The following is a 6791-nucleotide window of genomic DNA, read 5'->3' as shown; positions in this document are numbered from 1 at the left end:
TCAGATTGCAGTCTCAGTTGGTCTTAAAGGCCCATATATTTTAAAACCTATCTTCATGAGGGTTAGAAACTTGCTTTAAAAAACAAACACACACAGGCTGATATTTCAATTTCCAATAGTCTAAAAGTCTACAGTTACAAGCGAGTTGCAAGGCTTTCATGCCTGAATGGCTGTAGGATGCCTTGTATGACCATCCAGCTACCAAATTGTAGGGTGGTGGGGAGAAAGGTTAGCCATAGACCACATATGTTATATGCAGAAGATCCTGGGTTCATGGCATAGCCAAGGTCTGCTCATTGCAAGAGGAGTAGAAAGTGGTTGGTTGCTGTGTGCAGCTGGCTGAACGGGATAAAAAGGTTTTAACAAGCTATATTCGTAACACTATACCGCTGCTTCATTTGTGAATTTAATATCTGCTGCTGGGGATCTCTCCCAGCAGGAGAGTATGCAAAGCTCCACATTTTGAATCCAGGTACCCAGCCATTTTCTTTTGTTGTTCACAGGGATTCATAATATTTCCCTCCCTGCAAGAGGCTGCAGATGTTGGCTCTTTGCTGAAATGCCAGGAGATGCTTCTATGATAGGGCTGCCACACGTCCGGGAATTGGGCCGGAAAATGGCGTCCGGGAGGATTTTCGGCAAAATGTCCGGGGAAACCTGGACATATGGCAAGTTGGGTTCAGTAACTTCCAACACCCCCCTCAACAAAACCCCAAACCTCTGTCTGGATTTTCACTTTTGGGAATATGGGAACCCTAGCTTAAGGCCTGTGTGGCTAAGTCTGCGCCACAGCCAATGTTGTCCTTCATGTGAGGGTGCTGTTCCAGTCCAAAGAATTGTAACACAGCAGCTCCTGTTCCCTCAAGCCTCCCAGGCCTCCCATAGCCTCACATCCTGCCACTGCAATTCAATCAGCTGGGGAAGGGAAGGCAGGCAAACGTGTCTGAGAGAAGCTGGAGTGCTATTTTGGATTTCAGCTGGGAGCATAATTCATCACGTTTCAAAGATGTTCGTTGCCACCGCTTTTTTTTTTTTTTGCTCATAACCGTAGCCGTAGGAATAGCTTAGGCCACATGTGCAGAGACACGCACGCCAATTTCTGCTTTTTGAAATCAAGGGCTTTTGTGCTATTGAATAGCTGGCATGTATAACCCGTGGTTACACAAGCCTGCTTATGTGCATTAACAGATGGAGGTGGCGAAGATCTGAGGTGGCAGAATGGACCGAAGGCCAGGACGTCACATTTCTTAAATATTTCCTCACATGAAAATATTCCTCCCTGCGTGTAGTGAGCCAGCACGTTATGGATTATGGGCCATGCAAAAGCAGAAGCAGGCTTGAAAGAACATACTTGGTAACTCACTTGGTGTGACGGTCCTTCAGATACAAAGGCCATCTTCAAATATCTGAAAGGCTGTGTCACACAGATGATGGAGCAAACTGGTTTTGTGTTGCTGCACACAGACGGCAAGACCTGAGCCAACAGATTCAAACTCCAAGAAAGGAGATATCGACTAAACACTAGGAAGAATTTCCTGATGGCACAAGCAGCTTAACAGTAGAATAGAGAGTGTTGGAAGATCGTACATACAATCGTAGAGTTGGAAGACACAGTTCTGATCTAGTCCACCCCCCCTGCAATATCTCAGTGTTAGATGGAGGATTCTGGCCCCATCTGCAGTATATCTTTAAAGCAGGGTGATACCACTTTAAACAGTCACGGCTTCCCCCCAAAGAATCCTGGGAACTGTAGTTTGTTAAGGGTGTTTAAAGTTGTGAGGAGGTCCATAGCCCTCTCAGAGTTACGTTTTCAGAGTGGCTCGACAGCCAGTCCCTCTTCCCAGAGAACTCTGGAAAGTGAGGCTCTATGAGGGGGATAGGGACCTCCTAACAACTGAATTGTAGTTCTGAAACTACAATTCCCAGGATTGGGGGGTGTGTGTGTACTATTTAAAGTGGTACAAGCCTGCTTTGAATGTATACTGCAGATGAGACCTAAATGACCTTGTGCCCAACCACAACCAACAGAATTTTGCAACGTATTTCAGTTTGCATAATTTTGACAGGCTGAAGCTGAATCCAGCTTCTCTTGGTTCAGAGTCTGGGCTGGTTATGCACAGAATTTAGATATTATTTCACACAGTCCTGACCACCACAGCCCTCCCTGCCCGCCCCCTTCCCAGCAGCTCTCTGTTGTTTCACAGACACTCACACAAACACCCCATCGCTAGACTGCAGTCCTTAGCAGGTGCCCATCTTGACCTCTGGTATTACTTACTAGCCATGGCGCCATTTGCACTGTGTCTGCCCTATTCCCGCATTGGCTGTTTGCAGTGTCATAACATTGTTTTATACTCTGTGTAACCGTCAAGAGATGGCAGACATGCAGCAGCAGCCCCCCCCCCCAATCTCTCTCCAGTTCTGCCTTAAGTGGCTTGGCCTATTTATAGCTTAGGCTGTGCTAACTTTATCCACAAAGAAGAGAACCGATGCAGGAGCTACGGCCAGGAGGGAGGCCAAATTGGGGCTGACTTCTGGATCTCCTCTGGGGAGGAATGGGGTGGGGTTTCTTGAAGCCCAATCTTTAAAAGAAACAGGATTCGGAGCAGCTGGTCTGCAAGATCACATAAGTGACGGACATGAAATAAATCTTTTGTCAAGCCCCTTAAAATCTTCCTCTTTCCCCCTGCCTCTTTCTTGGTTTGTAGTTTTTCTCAGCTGGGAGTGGGGGTTCAAACACACACAGGTGTACATAAAACAATAAAATCAAATAAAAAAAATCCTTCCAGTAGTACCTTAGAGACCAACTAAGTTAGTTATTGGTATGAGCTTTCGTGTGCATGCACACTTCTTCAGATATCACATGAAAGCTCATACCAATAACAAACTTAGTTGGCCTCTCAGGTGCTACTGTAGAGAGCCAGTGTGGTGTAGTGGTTGAGAGCAGTGAACATGTAATCTGGGGAACCGGGTTTGCGTCTCCGCTCCTCCACATACAGCTGCTGGGTGACCTTGGGCCAGTCACACTTCTCTGAAGTCTCTCAGCCCCACTCACCTCACAGAGTGTTTGTTGTGGGGGAGGAAGGGAAAGGAGAATGTTAGATGCTTTGAGACTCCTGAAGGGGAATGATAAAGTGGGATATCAAATCCAAACTACTACTACTACTACTACTACTACTACTCTTCTTCTTCTTCTTTGCGGGACGCAGGTGGCGCTGTGGGTTAAAGCCTCAGCGCCTAGGACTTGCCGATTGAAAGGTCGGCGGTTCGAATCCCTGCGGCGGGGTGCGCTCCCGCTGCTCGGTCCCAGCACCTGCCAACCTAGCAGTTTGAAAGCACCTCCGGGTGCAAGTAGATAAATAGGGACCGCTTACCAGCGGGAAGGTAAACGGCATTTCCGTGTGCAGCTCTGGCTCACCAGAGCAGCGATGTCACGCTGGCCACGTGACCCGGAAGTGTCTTCGGACAGCGCTGGCCCCTGGCCTCTTAAGTGAGATGGGCGCACAACCCCAGAGTCTGTCAAGACTGGCCCGTACGGGCAGGGGTACCTTTACCTTTAAGGTGCTACTGGAAGGATTTTCCAAATTTTATTTTATTTTGTTTCGACTACGGCAGACCAACACGGCTACCTACCTGTAACTAGGTGTATATAAGTATTTGAGCAGTGGTGTTGAGGTTACGTGGGACCAGAAACTAGGGAGACCCGGGTTCAAATCCATGCCACTCAGCCATGAAGTTCATTGGATGACTTTGAGCCAGTCATTATTGCTCATCATGACTTACCTCTCAGGGTTGTTCAGAGGCTCCAATGCATGCAGGGAGAGACATGACTGCTGCCCTCAGCTCCTTTGTGGCAAGGGATTAAATATATTTAAGGTAGATAGGTGGCTGTCAACTTAAAGTTTCACCCAAGAGCGCACTCACTGCAATCAATGAACATAACCAAGTTAGGCGGGCTCTGAATAAAACTTAGTTGAATACCACCCTCCGTGTTTAATAAACAGACTGTGCACCAGGGATCAGATTTAGGGGACGATTGCCCTCATGTCCTGCATGGGGGGGACGCAGGTGGCACTGTGGTCTAAACTACTGAGCCCCTTGGGCTTGCCGTTCAGAAGGTCGGCAGTTCGAATCCCCACAACGGGGTGAGCTCCTGTTGCTCGATCCCTGCTCCTGCCAACCTAGCAGTTCGAAAGCACATCAAACTGCAAGTAGATAAATAGGCGAGAAGGTAAATGGCATTTCCATGCACTGCTCTGGATCGCCAGAAGCGGCTTAGTCATGCTGGCCAAATGATCTGGAAGCCGTACGCCAGCTCCCTCGGCCAATAAAGTGAGATGAGCGCCACAAGCCCCGATTCGTCTGCAGCTGGACCTAATGGTCAGGGCTCCCTTTACCTTTACCTGCATGTGGGCTTCCTGAAGGCATCTGGATGAGGCCACTATGAGAACAGGATGTTGGTCTAGATGGGCCTTTGGCCCAGGGTTCTTCTAATATTCCCATGTGTGGCTTTCAAATTCAAAGACTATGATAGGGCTGTTATGGCTGGAGCCCATTGGGGTTGTTGGGGCAGAAGGTAGGAAGGCCCAACATTTGGTGGCACCAGAGATGTAATTCTGAGACACCTTAACTTGGAGGAAATATTGTTTTAACAGAAAGTGGAGTAGATAGACGTTCGCATCGACTGAAGGTTTTAAATACAGTGGTACCTCAGGTTACAGACACTTCAGGTAACAGACTCTGCCAACCCAGAAATAGTACCTCAGGTTAAGAACTTTGCTTCAGGATCAGAACGGAAATCACACGATGGCGGTGCAGCGGCAACTGCTAAAGTGGTACCTCAGGTTAAGAATGGTTTCAGGTTAAGAATGGACCTCCAGAATGAATTAACCCGAGGTACCACTGTAGTAATATATATATATATATATATATGTTTTCGTAGATTTTCACGGGTACAGGAATGCAGGTTTTGGTGTCCTCGGGTGTCTTCCCGTGTAAAAGTTGGGGTGTCTAGGCGACGTTTCGACGAGGTCTCACTCGTCATCTTCAGGCTGGTGCTTTCGGCTTCTTGTTACTTGCCAATGGATACCAGCAAAACAGGGTTACGAAGCTAATCCAAAAAGAAACACCCCCCAAAAACCAAGACACAGAAGAAAACAATGGCATGGCCCTCCTTCCTTATATCAAGGGCACTACAGATAAAATTAGCAAAATCCTCCATAAACACAATATCAAAACAGCCTTTTGCACCAACCAAAAAATAGCCAATATCCTCAGAAACCCCAAGGATAAAATCCAGTTGGAAAACCAAGGGGTCTATGAAATACCCTGCAAAGTCTGCCCAGCCACGTACATTGGACAAACAAACAAACGAATAAATGCACGTATCGCAGAACACAAGAATGCCGTCAAAAAAAGAAGAAAAAACTTCCTCTCTTTTCCAACACATGAAAGAAACAGGACACGAAATTAATTTTGCAGATTCCAAATTGCTCTTTAACATGGAACATCACCACAAGAGAATAATCATGGAAGCCATCGAGATAGAGAAACACCCTCACAACATGAACAAGCGTGACGACACATCCCGCTTGCCAGACATCTGGAAATTAGCCCTCCCCACAAAAACTGACACCAGATCCAGAGGCACACAGAACGCTATCACCAATCAACCACACCAGACCCAAACCCAGACCCTCTCCACAGATAAATTACAGACACCATCCAGTAGCCAAACCATGGTGGCACCTCCGGATGCTGCACCCCCCTGCAATCCCTACACAGATCTGGCTGACACAGGCCACAAAACCACAGCTCGCCCCTATACACGAAGCCAAGCCAGAGCACAACTAAGTGCAGTACAGCCATCTTCTCAGAAAAACTCTTCACAAAGTTCAAGAGGTCAAGACACAAAGACTTTAGCAACTAATCCACACCTAATGACCCACCTAAGTGGTACTCAGGATATCACTCAAGAAATCACTCAAGATATCCCTCAAGTAATTAAGGAACAAAAGAAGAAAAGGCACACTAGCCTGGGAACTTCCTCTCTGCCCAGAACATTGGAGGCTATACACCACACCCCCTCAACAGTATTTATAGGAACTCAAACACTGAGATCCCGCTCTGTTCCAGTAACAAGAAGCCGAAAGCACCAGCCTGAAGATGACGAGTGAGACCTCGTCGAAACGTCGCCTAGACACCCCAACTTTTACACGGGAAGACACCCGAGGACACCAAAACCTGCATTCCTGTACCCGTGAAAATCTACGAAAGCATATATATATATATATATATATATGATGGGAAAACGGAAGTTCATCTTCTGTAATTTTTGCTAATGTTTATTTTCTTATGCCCTCTTTATTTTTCTCTTTTTCTCTCTCACTTTTATCTCAGTTGTCCCTTTCTTTCCTTTTTCTTCTCTGTTTTGTATCTTTCGTAACTGCAGCTTTGTTGTTTTATAGAAAATATTAATTAAAAAACTTTTTTTTAAAAAAATAGGTGGCGCCAGAACCAATGGTGGGCTGAGTTCTACAAGGGGAACACTGAGGCTAAGGGGGAAGACGCTGACAGGCAACTCCACCTCATGAACGAGACACACAGGTTGTTAAGGAGACACACCGGAGCGGTTACTCGCCCTAGTGGACCAGCTTCCACTGTCTGCATGCGCTTTCCCTCAGAGCTCCATCCTCACAGGCCTTCTTCGCTCTTCCCTCACAAAGGAGGTGTGTTTTGTAACCCCTCCAAGTCGCACAGAACTGGGCAAGAAACTATATCCGAAGCCAGGG

Source organism: Podarcis melisellensis, assembly GCF_964234715.1.
Source record: "Podarcis melisellensis genome assembly, chromosome: 2".
NCBI lineage: Eukaryota > Metazoa > Chordata > Lepidosauria > Squamata > Lacertidae > Podarcis > Podarcis melisellensis.
Note: the sequence above shows the minus strand (reverse complement) of the source record.